Source organism: Corylus avellana, chromosome ca5 (assembly GCF_901000735.1).
Source record: "Corylus avellana chromosome ca5, CavTom2PMs-1.0".
Classification (NCBI taxonomy): domain Eukaryota; kingdom Viridiplantae; phylum Streptophyta; class Magnoliopsida; order Fagales; family Betulaceae; genus Corylus; species Corylus avellana.
Window position 1 is genome coordinate 30,849,778 of NC_081545.1, and position 21,256 is coordinate 30,871,033.

At 34.9% G+C, this 21,256-nt stretch overlaps 1 pseudogene; it reads right to left on the reverse strand.

Annotated features, from left to right (window-relative positions):
* Window positions 1-12,100: 12,100 nt before the first annotated feature.
* LOC132183218 (probable glutathione S-transferase) lies at window positions 12,101-13,712 on the reverse strand (annotated as a pseudogene).
* Between the last annotated feature and the right edge of the window lie 7,544 nt (window positions 13,713-21,256).

Below are 21,256 nucleotides of genomic sequence, written 5' to 3' on the forward strand. Positions count from 1 at the left end.
AAAAAAATTGCCGCTTGGCTCGACTCCATGCTCATTGTACGGCTGTCCTTTATAATATTACATATTGAGTATATGGGTTTTGCAGGAAACTAATCCTATAATTGGTAAGTAATCCTTCTTTTTAGACAAGCCGAAAGTTCAGGAATCCCATTTAGGCATTGTTTATAATCTAAAGAAAGAACTTGGGGATGTCGTTTATAATTTTATGGGAGGGGATTGCTATCTCACTGTGCAATCCAGTGACCAACAAAAAGAGTCAAAATCAAATATGAAACCTAACATAACATGACTGGTCTACCTATCAAACAAATGGTTAAAAAATAAGATATATGGTTTTGTATTTTTGGAGTATATGCATGGCTTCTGCCTCTTGCATTTCTCTGTGTGTGTTTGATTCGTGTAGGAAAAAAAAGATAAAGATAATGATAAAGAGTATTATAAGTATGCTAATTAATTAATCATCCATAACAGCACTTAATAAAAGTAACTCAAACCCTAACAAGAATTGAATGTTCACACCTTAAAAATTTTTTTTATCCATATTTGATGTTCACACATGAACATAACTTGTTGCTCTCGATTTCTTTAGATCTTAGTCCATTTCCTATCTGGGTTCAAGGTTTTGTGCCCCCTTTTCTTGTATTGGGGTCGTTGTAGCTGCATTAGTCAAAAAAGGGAAGCAACGAAGAAAGTTAAAGCTAAAAGGATTAAAGAACAAACAAGATCGGAAGAAAAATAAATAAATAAAAATTGAGAAAATATATATAAATAAAATAAATAAATAAAGAGAGAGAGAGAGAGAGAGAGAGAATTTACATTGGACAGGTTTTCAATTGGGCAATCTTCACCTTTAAATTCCTAAATTTTGAGTGTTAGAATATATATATTTTCATATTAATGTTGATATATTTTTTATTAGAAGTATTTACCATAGTTGTCGGTCTTTAATTAAATCTTTAGGATTTAATTACATTTTCACCTACCATATTTTTCATGTAGACCATGTAATACTACATCTGGCAATTTTGACATGATATGACGACTTGACATGAACATGACACAAAATTAGCAGGTTTAGGTTTACCCTAAACGGGTTTGTGTCATAAACGGGTCAACCCGTTATGACCCGTTTATTTTGCTTTTAACGGGTCAACCGTGGGTTACCTATTACACCTGTTTAGTTTTTATTTTAATTTTTTTTTAAAAAAATCCTTAACAGTTTAGATCATAAATGGGTCAATTGACCCGTTTATGACCCGACTCATCATTTTTATTTTTCAAAAAAAAAAAAAAATCACTTTCTAAGCTAAACGGGTTAAGCGGGTCGTCGAGTGACTTGTGAAATTGTCGTGTCGTGTCCGAGTTTGTTGGGACCGATCCGTTAGCTAGACAGGTCGTGTTTGGGTTTACCCTAAACGGGTTGCGGATCATTACGGGTCGATCCACCGACTCGTTTTGCCGCCCTTAGTAATACAACTGTATAATCCTGCCAAGCTCTTCTCAGTAGTGAACGTAAGCTTCTAAGGTTGAACCACCTTAAGTTTTTATGTTATTTTTGTCTCTTATTTTTGTTATTCTCTAATGCTTAGTACAAAGAAATTATGGCTGAAATTTCCTTTAAACCAATCTGAAAGAAATATCATTAAACTAATTTAAAATAGTGACAAGTGTCTATAAGCATTTAAAAGGTACATTAAATTCTTAATGTCATTAAAAGCAGTTTACTAATTTAGACTATATTTGGAACAGGATCCCCTCCAGTCCATTTTAGACTAGAGAATATTCAGTTAATTGTTATAATCTCTTTAAAGAGATCCAAGCCATAAATAGAACATATATCCCATTAATAAAAATAATAATAAAATATTATATATTTTTTAAAAAGAATTATAAAAATTAAGGGGGTGGACAAGGGCCAAACGATTTTTTTTTTAAAAAAAAAGTTTGGGTTTAGGGGGTGACCGAAACAACCCCAAAGGCCATGGGGTGGCTCTCAAGCTACACCTAGCTAAAATGGGGTGGTCCGGCCACCCCCTATAGTCAAGATGGGGTGGCCAGCCACCCTTTTTTTTTTTAATTTAATTTTATTTTATTTGAAATATTATTTTTTTGTAGTTGGACATGTGTCATATTTGTGGCTCTAAGATTTCTAAGAATAAATCTCAGCCATGAACTGGATATTCTCCAATCCATTATGGACTGGAGAGAATCCTATTCCACTAAATTTAATGTGCATTTTAAATGTTTAGACACTTGGCACTATTTTAAATGAGTTGGATGATATTTTCTTTAAACTGGTTTGGAGAAAATTTATGTTCAATAAATTATCCAAGAAAGGAAAAATTATTCTATAGAAATAGCTAGTTCGTTGTTTGGTTACAAATCATATCACGGGGAAAGAATAACTTCAAAAAAAAACAAAAAAAAAAAAGAAAGTGTGAGAGAAATAGTTATTCCTCTAGGAATGTAAATAACATTTTTTTAAAAACTTATGTTTAAAGAAGTGTAAATGAAAGTAACTACAAACTAAAGATTAAAGTAATTAGGGAAAATTAAAGATCAAATTGATAGGTAAAATGTGAACTATAAGTGGAATATTTCTTTTAAGTACATCCTGATATGGAAGTGTATATATATAGCCTATTTTGTTTATTGGATCTTTCTTTTAACATCCAAAACATGGTTTGATTAGCTCTTCATTAATTGTACAGCTTACACTTACCATGTCATGTGCTCATTAGACAAACTAAGAAAGCAACCCAAAAACTCAAAACTTGAAATCTAGCTAAATTTCCAAAAAAAGAAAAGGCATTTCCTTTGCACTTTAAAATGATTAAATTTCTATCTTCTTGTTCTTGGCAACATCCTCCAAGAGATAAAAAAAAGGAAAGGAGAAAAATCTATAGAATGTTGACTATAGCTAGGTAGCCTAGGTTATTTCTGCTAACTAAAGACAACGGTAAAAGAGAAAAAAAGTTAAAGAGGACATCTTGAAGATGTTGGATTCGGTGGTGAATGGTATCCACTAATGGATCTCCATTCTATGTAATATTTTAATGATAATGAAGCTCGTCAAAATCAACCTAAAATGGGTTGAGTAAAAGTTTCTTCACTTCCAACTGAATTAGGAGGGGAAATAGTATTTCGTTATCCCTCGCTTTCCATGCTACCTAACTAACCCACACGCCCTAATCGACTTTTCGAGGTTTAGGGTTTTCTGCGATCCTTTTGCTACAATTATTGTTTTTTAACGCCCCTTACTGAAATGATTGTTTTGCACTGTAATTTTCGTTTTAGATCTGTTCTTGGAGAGTCCATTATCAATGTTTTGTTTTGGTGTAACCCTTTTTCCAATTTGGTTTGAAACAAAGCCCTAGAGTGGCAGTCTTTCTCCTCCAAAGAAGATTATATTGTTGGTGAGAAATGACTAAAGGAGAGGTTTTACTATGCTGTGGCATCTAATTGCACAGTTTGTGCCTTCTCATACGCCACTAACAATTTGGGGGACAAATTGAATGGTTAAAAAAAAAATGAATGTCCAAATCGTGACCTAAATGGAATTGTACTTTTATGTCAAGATCGTTATCTACCTAAATCCCATGAGAGAGTTGATGTGCTACTTGCCTCCTTTTTGTTATAAAATAAATCAAAAGGGAAGCAGTACTCCATGCCAATATGACTGGTCATCCCTATTTCACCAGTACTCATATCAAATTGAGGTGTAATTGAAAAGAAATTTTTTTGAAAATATCTTCTAAATTGCAAGTATTTTTATGAAATGGACCCCCAAATCGAATTTTTACTTCCAAAAAATTTCGTTTTTCTTTTAATTCCGCCCTTCGTTATTTTTAGAGTAATGCTAGAAGTCCATCTTTTGTCACTCTAAAATAAGGTGTCGTTTAAAATCACAATTTTAAAAACCAACCCATTTTTTTAGTGACATAGAAAGTACTCCTAGCATTATAAATTTGCTCAAATAACACTATAAATTTTCCTAAATCTTAAAGGGGGAGAGAGAGAGAGAGAGAGAGTTGTTGGGGGTGAATAAGAAAGGGATCTGAGTTGATAGTTTTCCAAATGCTTCCAAAGTTAGGTTACAAAAGTCAGAGCTGCTGAAGCCTCTGGCAATCTGCAGACTGCGCCACTCATGTTTCACAGTAGACCTTTACATCCTTATTTCCCTTTCACATTCAATTCATGGCTTCTCTTCCCTTCATGCATATGCCAAAGGGATCGATCGATGCCCTCCATTTACTTATTCTTGGGTTGTAAATGATATCTATCAATATATCAATGCCAAATTTGGCCCACAGGAGTAAATATGAGGAGGATCTCATTGGATAGAACATGCGTGTCTGATATTGGTAAGCAGACGCAGAGATTCCACGTTCCTAACTTTTCAAGTGTATCCAATTTATTACACATGCCCTTTCACAGCATATTGTTGACCATAACAAGAAACTTTTGAAACAATACCCAAGTTTAAGAATCAAATACTCAACACATTAAAAAAGGGTATTATATATATAGTGTTAATATATAGCATATTTCTTAGTGCCCAAGAGATTATCCAAAGGGTATAATCTTATAGTGGTGCGGAGTATAAAGGAAAAAGTGTTGGGGTAGGCCACTTGTTGTACTTGTGCAGCTTGGAGCCATGGACACAGTAAGAAAAGTTGTGCATGCTTTACTTACTTTTACTTATACTTCTCTTCTTTTGAATCGATGCAGCAGTCCACATGGGCATTCCTTGGCCTTTTTTCTTCTGGAAAACGTCAATATTATCATTTGTTTATTTAAATTATGATTGTGTATTTGTCCTATATTGGTAGGAACTCATTCATTTGATCATTTATATGAACAAGATTATTTCTATATATTAAAAGAGTTTAAATGAACCTTTACAATGCAATAATTTATAGTTAACATTGCGGGCTACCCATGTAGGCTACAACCATCTACATTAAGCCTTAAAAAAGCCTAATCTTGATTACTTATAGTTTTTTTTTTTGGGGGGCGGGGGGCATGTGCCTAGCAAGTCATACTATTTTAATGCCACTGCTTTCTAGCACGTTTAGATATAAATACGAGTAAAGTTGGCACTTATTATGGTGCTTATAACTTGATTATCATTATTATTTCGCAATATTAATTGTTATCTAATTTAGTTATATATTTATTTTATCATTTTTGCTTTCATGCTTTCATTAAATTTGCACCGTCAAAGCCCCAAATCTCTGCAAGATTCTACTGCCTTTGAAGCCGCCACCACCTCAGCTACTGTTAGGTCAATAATAAAAGGCATTATACAATTGGTGCACGTAGTTATCAATACGAACCATCGGTGTCTTTGGCTATGACCGCAACACCTATCTTCTTGTACAATGTGTTGCTTGACGGAATTCCTCCACTGAATTTTTGGCATTTTTTTAGCTTCTCAAGTAGTTAGAAGTTGCATATATAGAATATATGAATACTTGTTCTATATTACTATGTATTTTACTAGACTCCAGATGGGTTTTACCATGGTGGTGAATTCCAGTAAAAGCAACAAGGGGAGGATTGATGTATTCACGGGTGAGGTGAGGGAGAGAGGTTACCTAATTATTAGAGAGAGTAAAAAAGGGTTGATGGTTGATGGTTACTTTTGTTACAGTAATTATAGGACAAACACTGGCTTTCCCCCACCTTTGCTTCTGTTGAAGCATGTGGATTCCCACCTGCAGCTGCTTTTTACAGTTTTACTCCTCTTCTCCTCCCCATGCTATCTATTTTCCTCTCTTATATGTAAATGCTCCACTGCTTCCATTTCCAAAAGTAGTGTTTGGGAAGGAGCATCGAGAGACGAGAAAAATTATGTGGTTGAGTGATCGATAGAGATAGCAGGAAATTGCGTTAAACACAAAAAGAGCAGCATCTCTTATAATAAATACTCTTTTTTCTAATTGATCATTTGCTTTGTTATTCACACTCATTATTACAACACTAGAAAATAAAATATGTATATATCTATATTTACTTTGGTACGTCTTAATTTGCCCAAAGATGAAGGCACAAATCTAGAAAAGGTCCAAAACTTTTGCTCCTTAAAAAACAAAAATATTAAATTAATTTTCTTCAAATTCAATTATTAATTTGGGTAAAGTTCATTTAACCCCCTTAAACTATCACTCTAATGACAATCTACCCCTCAAACTATCAGTTGTGATAATTTACCCTCCAAACTACCAAAACAATGACAATATACATCAACTTTTAACAAAATGACAAAATTACCCTTACTAAAATAAAAACAAAAATACTAAATTTTTTTTTAAAAAAAAAAAAGTTGAAGGGTATTTTTGTCTTATTGAAAATTATATAGTGGTAATTTCGTCACTTTGCTAGCATTGAGGGGTACATTGTTATTGTTTTGGTAGTTTGGATGAGGGGTACATTGTTATTGTTTTGGTAGTTTGGAGGTATTGCAATTGATAGTTTTAGAGGTAGATTGTCATTGGGGTGATAATTTGAGGAGTAAAGTGATTTTACCCTATTAACTTTATATATATGTCTATTGTCTTAACCCAATTTATGCCTGACATTATTAATTTTTCTGGGCTCAAAGTTCAATGGCCAAAAATCAGTTTAGGACATTCTTATAGCTATAGGGTTTGAGTCCCAAGGAACTAAAACAACTAAACAAGTAAATTATATATTCTGAGTTTTATTTTGTTGAATAAAAGTAACCAAAAACAAAAAAAAAAAAAACTACAAAACCATTGCATCAACAATTAACATGAGGTACTTAGAACAAATTAATCAACATCATATCATATTGCCCACAAAAAGAAAATTAACATCATGAACAAGACTTACATTTGCTTTCACTTATTCACATGCCTACATTACATCAAAACCTACACCAAAACAATAAAAGCACCTAGGTTGCTTACAATTTAACAAATTTTGTGTTGTCTGTTAATGTAGGTGGTAGGTGTACTGCAGACCGTGTGAAAGCCTAACAACCACATGTTGATGGTTAAAATAGTTAACTCTTATCTATAGTCTAAAACAAAACACACACACAAAGCATAATAGAATGAGATTAGCTAAAGAAGATCAAGGAAGAAAATTGAAAAGAAAGTGATGGCAAGAAGAAGGAAAAATGAAAGGAAAGGATAGATTTGAACCGTTAAAGAGCGAAAAAATAATAATAATAATAATAATAATAGGTGAAAAAAATTTAAAAAACGTGTTATGTCATGTTTTGAGAGGTCATTCTATATATTTTTATTTTTTCATTAATTTTTGAGGTAGACAGGCAGGGTGCATGGGGAGAAGGGGGGCCTCCGCCACGAAGCGGACCGCTTTTCAAGGCTTGGCACCCACGTGGGTGCTTTTCAAGATTTCTTTCTGTGGAAAAAAAGTAATCTTAAAGTTAATCAAATAGACAAAAATTTCTTTTCAATTTTTTGTTTCATTTCTGTGTTTTTGGCCGATTGGTCAACTAGATTCTCATTGCCATGATTTAAGACATTCTAGTTAAAGTTACTTTATACAGAAAAATGTCATCTCTCCTCGTGGATCAAGAAAATTTACTACACTAATTAAAAAGCTTTGTCGAGAGAAATGGCAATTGGGTTCAATCATTTAGAGAGAGAGAGAGAGAGAGAGAGAGGGGGGGGGGGGGGGAGGAGAATTTTTATTTGTAAGACGGCGGGGAAGTGGTATGAATGTGCTGAGAAAAGACAAGTATATGTACAACTCAACTCACAAAAGGCTTGAATCTTCGAGGTAAGTTTTGGAATCTACAAAGTAAAGAAACTTTTGAAGAAATTATATAATCATGAATTCAAACTGAAATATTCCATCCCAGACAAAGCTAGATATACTTTGAATATTTAACATTTTAACAATAATCATTCAATATATTCTCCCCAAAACCTAGCACTGTAATCTTCAACTGATTTATAGCACTAACCAATAACTTATTATTGTCAAAACTAAAAATTTTCTACATCTTTGTTGGGATCATGTGAAAAGTGAGTTATGGATCCACCATATGAAGAATCAATTGATTGCACCCGAACCACAGACCGAGAGAATTGACCTGCAAAAGAGATTGATTGAAGTAAAGCACGAAGATTCTTATTGGGTTCTTCGGCATGGGATTACTCTGATGCTTAAGCCAATAAATTGAGCTTAAAGATGAGAATATCTAGAGATTTGAGCGAGTATATAATGTGTATCTCTTAGAATAGCCTTTTGCGTTTTATATAAAGTACAGTCTCCCACCTTTTTCACCGGTGGAGTTTGTCGGTGTTGTTTTTTACCAAAACAAGACCTAGAAGCACATGTATTTTGAGAAAAATCGGGCGGCGGCGGCGGTGGCTTTTAAATACTCTAGATAAGGTCACAAAAAAGTAGCTCTAATATATAGCATATTAATAAAATATATCTTGTAATTCAATATCCTGTAATTAAGTTGGATAATTATATATGAGATTGGGATGTCCCAGCATGTAAGAGAGGCATACATCCGCTGCAAATGAAGGGGGAAAAGAGGGGCTCTGAATTATGGAGATTGAAGAGCATCATCAGGATGGTATTGACAAGGGCTATGCCTTTGTTTACATGTAGGCCCAAGAGTTGGTTGTCTTCCCAGTGTCCATATGTCCCATTGGGAGAGAGAGAGTTAACAAAACATTTGTGTTCTGTCTACTCCTAGCTAGCCATAACTAACAATTATAGACATGGTGTCAATCACTTGGCCTCTGCCCACCACACCGTATGTCCAGGTTTTTAATGTCATAATAAAGGGCTTGGTTCATGTCCCATGCCCCGCCATTTCATTAACAAATATATGGCACAACAGCTGCTAGCTTGATTTTATAACTCCTCGGATGTTAAAAAAATTTATGTTTATTATAATTGGTTTTGTTCCTGAAGACAGTATATTTGCTTACAGCTAATGATGGAAAAAAAAAACAAAGAAGAAGAAGAAGAAGAATAAGAAAAAGGTGTATTCTTCTCAGCTTAATCTCTGTGGAGTATAATTCATTGTAAAAACATCACCATACATATACAGCTCACTTTGACAATAACCAGACCATCATTTTGAGAAATCTGTAGGACCATATTTTCCTTTTGGGGCTTCACAAATGTCTGTTATTGTTACATGCTTCTGGTTGGTAATACAGACCAAGGAAATAACATAAAGAATTCAAAAGGTCAGGAAAATTCTGTTCCTTTCTTTTCTTAATTAGCCGGCTTCTCCATCGGTTGTGCAGTGCCACACAAATTTAACCACTGCAGCAGCATGACACTGATGGAAGAATGTGTCTGAACATACATTTTGAATGTTACAAATTCGATGCTCTGCAACGTCGTCAAGTTTGACCAAATTGTCGTTCTTTTTCACAAGCTTCCCCAGCGTTTACACAAAGGAATATTTACCCACCACCCACCACCCACCACAGCCTAATAAACTGAATGGAAAACATATATATATTCTCAGAAAATTTGGAAATTTTTGTATTCCATTCCAAATTGATATCACAGGTTGGCCTCATTAGTGGATAATGACAGCATTTCCCTGGAGTGGAAGAGTAGTTTTGGAGCATGTGAATTGGCCTGTTTGCAGGGAAAAATGGGTTCATTGTGTTATATCAAAATCAGGAACATCTTGGGGGCAGAGGTGGGTCATTTTGAAAGGAGGGGCTCGTTTTCTGTCACTCCCCAAAGGCCATCAATGGCATGGGCAATAGAAGACCTCGTTTTTTGACACATCCGTTCAACATGTCCACATGCCTATGGTCCGATGTTACAAAAACAAATAGGGTGCGTAATTGACAAAGGGTAGGAGACATGCTAGAAAGCTGCTCACCATCAACCATATGCCTTGTACTTGACCGCATGCACAGCTATTGATCCCATTTCTCAAATCTTAGCCGAGTCCTAGGTGGGGTCTCTGACTGCGAACTTGTCTGTTGTTCCATGACATGATGCAATAACTCATTCCTTGGAATTAAGCACCTCCTCTGCCTTCCATGCCCCCAATAACACATGTAAGATCAAAATATATGGAAAAACAGAAAAATGAAGAAATGCTCCTTAGCTGAGCTGTGTTATCTAGTAACTTTTCTTAAGAAATTATTTGCTCTAGTCAATTCCGACAAATTGGTAGGCATTGGGATACAATAGAACCCGAAAATTCTTTGTAGTTTGAGAGAGACAAAAGAAGAGAGGATTATAACTATCATTAGATCGTAATTATTAGTAATGATCACTTAATCTCAATCATTATATCAAACTCAATTTAAATATTACAATTGACTTTACTAACAGACACGTAAATCTAACCATTGAATCTACCTTTGAAGCATCATACGATTCAGATCAAATCGTACATGCATTCTTAATTCCTTTTTTGCCACTAGCCCCCTACATATAGATACTGCGATTCGCACCGTACTAAAGCATACGCATAACATAAGTGTATACACTCGAGCATTGTTTGTTTTAAAGCAATAGCTTGGTGCGAATTGAGCCTGCCAACTTGACTCTCTTTTTCTATGTAAGATTCTTCTTTCAATGCTTTTTAAAACCCTCAATTTAAAACATTTTCAAACCACAAAGTATATAAATATATACTAATTTTGAAAATTCTTTTAGAAAAAAAAAATGGAGTTTAACAATGATGACAAATTATAATCTATAAAGCATACCAGATTGGTTATGAAAGAAAAGGATTTATAGCAGCAAGGAAAGTAGACACAAAAATTGAACAACATAATAACAAGCAAGGCAATGTCCTGTGTCCAGGAAAAGTAGTACCAGAAAGGAAAAATGGCCGGCTTCGGCAGTTTACAAAATTATCCTTGATGTAGTAGCCTATGGCTCTCATTGAGTCGTACATGTAACCTGGCATCAAGTCCATGTTTTGTGAAGGATGTTTTTTTTTTTCTTCCCCTAATCAATACAAGGGAAGATGATGGCTAGGGAATATGATACCCACAGCTTATATTATCAGCTTATATATATATATATATATATATTCGATTGGGAGTGGGAGTAAAAAACAACTTATAAAAAAATGATAAATTAAAAGAGAGAGAGAGAGTGGAAAACAATGTTGCAAAGCAACATCGCTCGGCCACTGAGCCCAATTTGGTGCCGTGACGGTGGATTAAAAGGCCTAGCCCAATATAGTCAGCACAGCCACCCCTCGGCCTTCAGCTGTCCAAAAGTCGTTAAAAAAAAACCGAATTCGGACCAAAACCCGTTGGTGGCCCATGACCTGACTCAATTTGGGTAGAATTTATGTTTTCCCTCAAACTGACCACGTAGAGTATTTTCTTTCATTTTTTGGTGCCAATTTGTATTGGATTGTTGTGATTGTGAACCGTAGAGTTTTAAAGTTAAGATTTCAATGGGCTGAAATTTTGTAATATGATTTCTATTAATCAAAATACCAATTCACATCAACTAGTTGGGTTAGCTAGCAAATATACTACAATATAGTCTAATTTTTAAGTAGATGGAGTTTTCCTTTAAACTGGGTTGAAAAAATTTCCTTCAATGTAATTTATAAAAGTGACATGTGTTGCTTAAACATGTGAAAAATACATATTTTTTTAATAGCAGGGATAAAGTTGAAATAAATTTTATTAAAATCTTATATGCGTCTCACATGTTATTAAAAAAAATGGACACATGTCACTTTTATAGACTAAGTTGAAGAAAATTTCTCCATCACAATTTGGAGGAAAACTTTGTCCTTTTTAAGTGGGGTACGAGGACATAGCTAAAAAAAAAGTCACATAATTAGAAATGTATAGGATTTTTTTGTTTCCTATTCAATGGGGGAGGAGAGAAAAGTCACATAATTAGTTTTGTTTCCTATTCAATAGGGTTACCAACATGGCCATCAATAATCGGTAAAAAAAAAAAAAAAAAAAAAAAAAAAAACTCTGTGAAAAAAAAAAAAGAAAGCCAGTAAAAAGAAATAAGAATTAACTAAAAAATGAAACACAAATAAGAGAATTTATAAGACTTAGATGTACGTCTTTCAAATCCAGAAAACATGAAAATAAAACTAAAAGCAAACCAATGGAAAGACCATTACAATACACATTTTCCCTTTCTATTTCACTAGCATTTCACTAACAGCAATAGAAAATAATCAAGGAAAATGATTATTTTCCCTTTAATTATTTGTAACCCTCCATGTGACTCAGAAGATCGAGGAGGCCTCCAGAAAGACAAAAAACAACAAAAGCCAAAGAAGAAAAGGAGCCTGCAGATTTAATTAGCACCAGTGGACGCCTGGAAGGGAATAATATTGGTTAAACTATTCAATCCCGTTCATCTTCTTCAACCCAAGAACAAATTCATAGATCTTTTCTGGGTCTGGAAGAACTTTGGCCACACTGTTTCTGTTCATGCACCTCTTCACCCACGCTGAGAATTTGGGACAGTGGTCATCAACCTTAAACCCCCCACATTTCTCGAACGCCAAAAACCAACTGGTGATAGCGATTGCTAGGATGTCGACAAAGCCAAAGGCATCAGCCCCGAAGAAGTCCTTCTCCCCAAGAGCTCCCTCTAGCTCCTTCAAAATCTCTATGAACTCCTTCTTTGCTGCCTCCTGTGCCTCTCCTTTGTTTCTCCATATGTTGCCGCCCGCATCAAATAGCTATATATTCATTAACATAGGATAAACAATTAGTTCAAACCTTAGAAGTTTAATAATAGTCCTTTTTTTCTAATTCAAATGGTATTTTTTATAATAATGATAAGCAATTGGAAAACCAAAAAAGTTTTTTAAATTCCTTTAAAACAAGCTCATAAATATGTAATGCGGTGAATCTCACAGGCCAACCTGATGGCAGTTAAACAAAGAGCCTAAGATAAAGGAAGGAGACCATCCCAAATAGGATAAGAATTTATTTTCTCTATAAATACTCTCTATGAATACTATACTGACTTAACCATCAGAGGCTCTTTGTCAGCCCCAACCAAAGCAACTCTGATGGCCGTTTTCTAGTCTCACAAGTGGTTCATAGACCGGTTCAACCATGTAAAAATCTAGTTTTATACAATGTTTTGGAAGTACTTATCGGGACCAAAAAAAAAAAAAATCATTAATCGTGCTTATGATGGAATAGTTGGCTTTCTTTGCTCGGGTTGGCCAAATCAAATATACACAAAATACAATTATCAAGGACTAATGTAAGAGTTGGTTAAGATTGCTACATCAACATTATAAAATAATTATAAAATAAAAATATAATTTCTAACATTATCCTACCCAAAAAAATCATGAAAGTATGAAAAACCAACCTTTTTGTCGATAAAGTCAGCCCAGAACCGAGCTTGAGCCCGCGCATATGGAGAAGTTGGGAGGAGTGGATGGGGGGAAGGCCGGGCCTCATCAATGTAGCCCACAATGATGGTGGACGCGCATAAGGGCTTCTCGTTATGCAGCAAGACGGGCACCTTCTTGTAAATGGGGTTGGATTTGAGCAGCAGCTCACTCTTTCCCCCAAACAAATCCTCCGCTCTTGCTTCATATATATTGCACTCCCTTCTCCTCCAAAGCAATTTTCACCCTCATGCAGAATGGGCTGGCCCAGCAATCCAGAAGAACAGCATCTTCTTTCAACATCTTTTCTGTGATTTGTCTCTAAAACCTTAAACTTGATCTTCCTCTTTGTTTGGTGGTAACACAAATGTGCATGAAGCTTATATTTATAGAGAGCCAGTGATCGGTGAAGAGGGTTACAATGTCTACAACTCCTATGGGGTCTTCTTGGTTTCCCCCTAAGTAAAGAATTTTCTTGTCATAACAAGACAATTTGTCTTCAAGTGTACAGAGCCAGCTCATAGGGAGGAACACTAGGTAAATCTTTGTTGGCATCTGTACGTTATGAGAGAATGTGAGCATTTAGGCAATGTTCTAGAAGCACTTTTAATTTTTTAGGCTTTTAGGCTTTTTTTAGGGTCATTTTTAGGCTTTTTGGACTCTTAAAAGTTCTTTTACTTTTTTAACCAAATGAGTACTTTTTTTTTTTTTTTTTTTTTAAACGGACTTTTAAAGTGTTAAAAACACTTTTAAGCCACTCAAACGTAATCACAAACAAGCCCTTAACACGTCTAGTTTTGGAGTTGCGTTCTGTGGCGAAGAAAACTCTCTATGCAGAATACTCTTGAAAATATAAAAAGACTCTCAAGCGATGTGAAGTTCAGAGTTGAGTCAATATGGAAGATACTCATAAGGAGAAGATTGCTATGAGTGTTAAATTCTACATTGAAAAAGTATAAAGAAAAATAGTAGTTAATATAAACCATCATTTTTATCCCTGAAAACTAATATGACTTTTGAAATCACCATTGAATTTCAGATGAATCAATATTAAATTTGATTTTTTTTTTTTTTTTTAAAGCTACATCAGCTTGGGGGATAACATGAGGTGTACATTACGTCGGTACGTATAGCATACTCGGAAGCCATTAGAAAAAAATGAATGTTTGAAAATATATATGTTGGCAAAAATATAATAAAAGAAATGAAAAATAATATTAAAAAATGTAGAGAAGATAATAGGTAATATGGTAAAGTGTGTATAAAAAACATAGTAGTTAAAATAAAAAATTGTACTTTTTAATCGTATATATTTCACCTAACATTGTTGAAGATGATTGTTAAACCTTGTTGGATTATAGTAGCCGTAGCTGGCTCATAGGGAGGAAACCAATGATTGTAATTCTATATAATATATTCCGCCACCCCACTTAATTAAAAAAAATAAAACCAAATCTATATACTATATTGGGATCCCAAAGTGCCATTTTGATGCTTCGCATTGGCTCGGTTTGGATAAATTTGTCATTTTAATGACCAAATTAAATGGGAAGGAAGCAAATCTGTGACAAAAAAATCACCAGATAATTACTCTGTTAAAGTAGGTAACACATACCACCAGGCTTATCAGGACTTGAAGCGTTCACATTGACTTAATATATATATATATATATATATATATATATATATTTATATTTATTTATTTCGTAGTACTTCCTCTTCTTTCTGCTTAATTAGAGTATGTTTTTAATGCAAAGAATCTAAAAGTTGGATCCACCAATAAATAAAATATTTAATTAAAGTAGATAAATATTTATAGACTTCGATATTTAGTGATTTTGAAAAGTGGCAAGCTAAATCAACTAAAGTAGATTTTTAGAGTTAAATTTAAAGAAATTTTGAAGCGCTCAATACGAATGCCCTTAGGACGTGAAATTTCCAGAGTTAAAATTTCAACACATAGATCAATATAACCATTAAATTTATAAGGAGAGGATAGTGAACAGAATGAGGAAGGTGGGAGTGACTTTTGGGAGCATTTTGGCCATGGTGATAACTGGTATAGGCTCCAACACATTTTTTCTTAAATTTAGAGAACTAGTATGTTGTCACGCGGTAAATAATTAAAATGATGATAAGTCATCCAAGATTAATTAAAAGTTTTAGCTAATAAAAGTTAGGGGTAATTACATTTTGCCCCCATGAACTACAGTGTCTTGACACTTTAAATTTTAGAAGTTAAAATTGACAGTTAACGGTCATGTACAAGTCATGTGCCATTTTAAATTTTTTTTCTTTCACTTTTGTCCTCATTTTAAATTGTTTTCATGTGTTGAATTAGGGTTTAGGAGGGTATAAGCCTCATTTTTTAGGTCTAAAGTGAAGACAAAAATGGAAGAAAAAAAAATTAAATAGCACATGACTTGCACATGACTGTTGACCATCAATTTTAACCTATTTAACTGATGAAATGAGGCTTTTTGTTATAAGATGGTAGTTTGATAGGGTTAAGTGTCATAGTTGGTAGTTCATGAAAAAAAAGTGCTAAGACGCTGTAGTATAATTACCCCTTAAAGTCACCAATTCAGAGTTCTTATTTTGTGACACGTGTATAGTACAAATGTTCAAATAGCATTTCAAGATTAATACGAAAATAATGGACCCAAATTTCAAGTGCATTTTCAATTGTCTATCATATCATAGAAAGTGGTGATGTGCCCGCAAAAGTTGTCTTATGTCATGTATGTCTCAATTCTAATAAACAAAATGACAACTACGTAAAACAAAGCAATGTTTTGCCAAAATGGTAAACGACATTTAAGAAAACACTTCGATGAGCAATTGCATTATCTGTTGCCGGACGCTGAGACCCAAGGGATAATAATGGAGGGGCCATCAAGCATGCCCTCTCACTGAGCAAAGCTTTTCCCTTGACCTTTTGCTCTCTACTTTGTCAGCTTCCATCATAGGTTAAAGCTATATTCAACGGTCTAGATGCGCACTAGAGCGTGAGCTTAAAAGTAGAAATAGGAATCCCCACACAAGTTTAATTATTGTTAGTCGCTTTGGGTTTCAAAGATATAGATATGGTAAATTTGAGTCAAACTCACTTATAACTCAACTAAATTTGAGAGAGCGCATGCGATTTTTTATTGTTTAGGCCTCTCTTATCATTAGTTTTCAGTAAATAAATGCTACTGTTATACTATATAGTCACACCTAGTTGCTTTTTTTTCTTTTTCTTTTTTGGGATTGTAAGAGCATTCCCAGCAGACTCCCTATAAGGGGGTCTGTTCCCTAAGTTTAGGGAAAATGTCAAAAAAATCGTAAAAAGTCACCTACAGCAGACTCCCTATATGGTTCCTTAAACCATCAGATGCTACAGTGGAACCCAATACATTGGGTTCCACTGTAGCAATCCATATGATTATTAAATTGAAGAAAAAAAAACTCTCTCTCCTCTCTCATCTCTCATCTCACGTTTCTCTCTCACCTCTCTTTCTCTCTGTCTCTCGCACCTCACCAAACGGCCGGAGACTTGGGCAAGTAATTTACGAAATTGCCGCCCTGAGCTCTGCCGGACGAGACCCACTGTCCGTTCTCCCCCATCCGAATCCTACTCGTCGACGGCGCCTCGACGATGGAGCTCGCCGTGGCGCCATCTGATTGCTTCGAAAACGATTGTCTCAGAGAAGTTGAGAGTGTAGGATTGGAGTTGGGATTTGGGTTCGGTTCTTTTGGGCTTGAGCTCTGATTTTCTAGTAATCAAATGCAAGAACACTGAGCTGAGAAAGAAACAAAAATTTTAGAGACTGGAACGAAAACATCAAATACAACCAACCACAATAAGCCAAAATGACGAAACGCTAACCTGCAATGGAGAAGACGCAAATCTGATAGATGATTGCAGTTGCTCTGGCCGATGAGTCTTCTACGGCTTGGATTGAATTATGGTGGGGTTTGGGGAAGACCCATTTGCGAGTGAGGAATGGGATTGGGGAATTTCATGGTGTGTGGAGTGTGATGCTGCGTGAAGGAGGTTGAAGGGCTGATTTGATTTGGAGGAAAGGAGGAAGTGAGGGTGCTTATTGAAGAAAGTCATGGAAGAAAGTCATGGTTTTTTAAGATAATCTCTGCATTTTCGTTTGTGGGTCTGCAACTACAGCTCAGCTTGAAGAAGAAGACGGAGACATGAGAGAGAGAGAGAAAAAAAAGAGTTTCAAGAAAAAAAAAAAAAAAAGTAAAAAATATTATTTTAATGATATAGGGAATGATTAAGGGAAGCTATTGTGGTGTATTTTGACATAGGGAAGCAAAAAGTAGTTTGATTCCCTAAACTTAGGGAATATGACAGGGAAGCTGCTGGGAATGCTCTAAGGGATTAAAGACTTTTGTTTAGGTATTTAGGCTAAATGCCTTTAATCCTATGTGGTTTAATGACTTTACAAAAGCCAATATTGGTTTCAATTCTTATCGTAAATCGTACATCACTTATGGTTAAAAACGGAAATGGTCATTCTGTTCATCTTCGGTCCATAAAATTAACGTAAGTACACATCAACGCCACTAAGCCCCTTTAAAAATGTGACACATGTCCCACATGGCCACTTCAGTGCCACGTAATAAATTTAATCCACTTCAACCCAATATTTACCTTTAATTTCATCTTCCTTCCCAATTTTCCCTTTTATCCCCAAATTGCATGAACCCTAACCTCCTCCGGTTTTGCCTTTTCTCTCCAAATCGCATGAAGAAGTTGGAGCAAAAGAAGTCGAAATAGCTTCGTTTAGGGTTTATCTTCCCAAAAATCATATGACAGAAAGCTCAAAGGAAGAAATAATATTAGGTAGTGTACAAAATTTCAGAGGAAATGAAGCTTTCCGCAGCATAAATAAGGTATATGTTCTCCATATCAAAAAAAAAAAAAAAAAAAAAAAATCTTGATTTTGTTTGTGGAGAAGGTAGATTTTTTTATTTTATTTTTTGAACTAGACAAAGTCGTCATCTGGGTTTTCTTCATAGGGTTGTAGTGAGATGTCTTGGGTAGTGAGATGTCTTGGGTATATTTTTGTGATTTAACTGCATCGTTGAAGACTTCTTGGACTAAGGATAAGCCCGACATATGATTTTGGGGTTCAGCCGGCTATGATTCGGAAGTATCCTTCCATTTTGAAGTATTAATCCCGAATGTGTTGTTACTTGAGTTGATTGGTATGCTATCCTCCAACATGAAGATAAGAAAGGAAGCCTGTTGTTTTTTCAAATGGCTTGACAACCCAACTTGTTAAAGGCATATGATTGGTATGCTATCCTCCAATATGTCTTTTCAAATATGATTGAAACTATTTGGATGTAGCCTCTATAGCAGCCCGCAAAGCTAGCTACATCATATTTTTTTTAACAAGATTGTCCTCCTCATCACCATCTTACTTCAAAATCACTTAAAAGAAATTTTCAAGCTCCCCATTCACATTCACATCTACATTTCTACTAGCCTGCTGCTCTTCGAGCACTACTTCCTCATCCCCATCAGTCACTTGTGTATTTCTTTTACCTCATAATCATTAGATTTTAATAGTGGAGGTAATAAATACTTCAACCAAAAATGGTTCAACTATATCATGGGCTACATATAATTGTGCAATTTGATCTTTTCATTAGTCTCATCATCAAACTTGTGGTACAAAATAAGAAAAATCTTTGTATTTGTATACCCAATTTCCGAAAGCGGGGGTGTTTCCTCCTTTCCGTTGAAACGGCGTCAACCTCTGCTTCGCTTAAATGCTTGCTCCAACAATGTCATTTTAACAGCCCTCCACATGCAATGTCCTGTTCTTTTCTTTCCGGACGTAAGCCGGGTCCAGTCCTATATGTACGAAAATCTTGGCGCACTAAGTAATACATAAATTAACGGTGAACCAGATAGGTGTCGAATTAAGGTAAATCTCGACCGCATATCTATTACTGCTGTTAGAGGCCTGAGTGACTTGAAAGCATGGTGATGATGAGAGTTTAGCTTGGTCTATGTTGTCGCAAGATTTGCCTTTTTTTTTTTTTTTTTTTTTTTTAAGGCAAATAAGGAAAAAAGGGAAAGGAAAATTATAAAAGGGGTGGCCAACCCAAACAACAGCCCAAATCTAACGAAATCGCTAAGCAGATACAAGATAAGCAGATACAAGAGAAATCAGAACCAAGCAAGATAACAAAAGGAAATGAGTCAAATAGATGACTCGACCATATAAAAGTACCAATGCAGCTACACAGGGCTGCTATTAGAGACAAAACAAAGAAATCCGAAGAAATCTTTGCAACCGCAACAAAATCTGCAAAGTAAAAGGCTAAAATAGGGACATTGCTTAACGGTCAAGCCATAACAGAAAACAATAAATACAAACACGAAAACAAAACAAAAAGCAGAAAAAATCTAAGACCAAAAATTAGCAGCATCAATGACAAAGGTGGAGGCATGGAGAAGTTCTAAAAGGCGCATGAGAGACGTGCGACGGCAAAGCTAGCTCGAAAAAGGACACCGTGATGTGGCTTGTTTCTACATCATTTGTGGTTGCCTCGACAATATGATGACCCTTTTGAGGCAAGTCAGATGAATTTGATAAGTATATATTTGAATATCCAAGAATTATTATAGAATTATTTGAATATCCAACGATTTCCAAATATCAAAAAGTCTGAATTAAGTGGGTGTCGTTTTTCGAGACCACAATGATGAGTTCGTGGCAAATAATCTGGAACAATTACTAGACCAGTTGGCAACCATTGCAGCGCTACCACGTGGCATTTTACTGTTTCTGTAACAAAAATTGGACGAAAATTGAACAGGCAAGGTTCGACGAATGGCTTGCGCCCCTTCAATAGTGAAGCTATTTTGAGGTGTTTTTCTGTTTCTATATAGATGTTATTTTTTAATAATCAACTGAGAGAAATAATGGTAATATTTACCTGGGATCAAAAAAATATAATGAGAACTATGGGGGTCGCCGGAGAGCCACTCCCAGGCCATGGGGTGACCGGAAACCACTGGTTTTTTTATTTTTTTTTTCTCAAAACGTCGTTTTGGAGGGTAATTTTTTAATTGATTTTTTTTTTAAAGGGTATTTTAGCAACTTAATCTTACCAAAATAACATAGTTTTGATTTTTTCATCCTATATATTTGACGGTAATGACTAACGGAGTAGCCAAATTGCAACTATTTGGTAGTTTGTGAGCTACTTTATCAGTTTTTGAATATTATGAGGCTAAAATATAAATGGTTGGTAGTTTGAGAGGGCTAAATTATATTTTTTCCAAAATAATATCTCCCTAGAATCAAGAGAATACCTAGCATTCCCCAACTTCATTACACCCACTTCTCCACACGCGTATGTAGATTTTAACATAAAAAAATGTTACACTTTTCAAAAAATTTATCCAAAATTTACTTCCCAAATGATGTATCAAAATCTTATGTAATTTATTATTTTGAAAAATGTGTTACCATCTCATAAGATTGTGATAAATAATTTGGAGAACAAATTTTGGAGAAACTTTTTGGGAACTGTAGCATTATTCCGCTTTAACATCACTATTGAATTAAAATCTAATAAAGATCAATCTCAAATTCAATGATGATTTTAAAAACTATAGGGAAAACTTTAGAAAACCCCCCTGAAGTTCCAACCGATTTGAAAACCTCCCCCCCTGAATTTCCAAAGCTCTCACTTAGACCCCCTGAACTTTGGTTTTCTCTCACTTTGGACCCCTTTAACATTAAATTACGTCGTTTTGGATGTTTTATACCTATTTTACACTTGCCCAAAACTATGTCGTTTTGTGTCCTAAAATCACAACACATATCCAGCCCAAAACGACGTCGTTTTAAGCATTTTTTTTTTAATTAAAAAAAGTAAAAT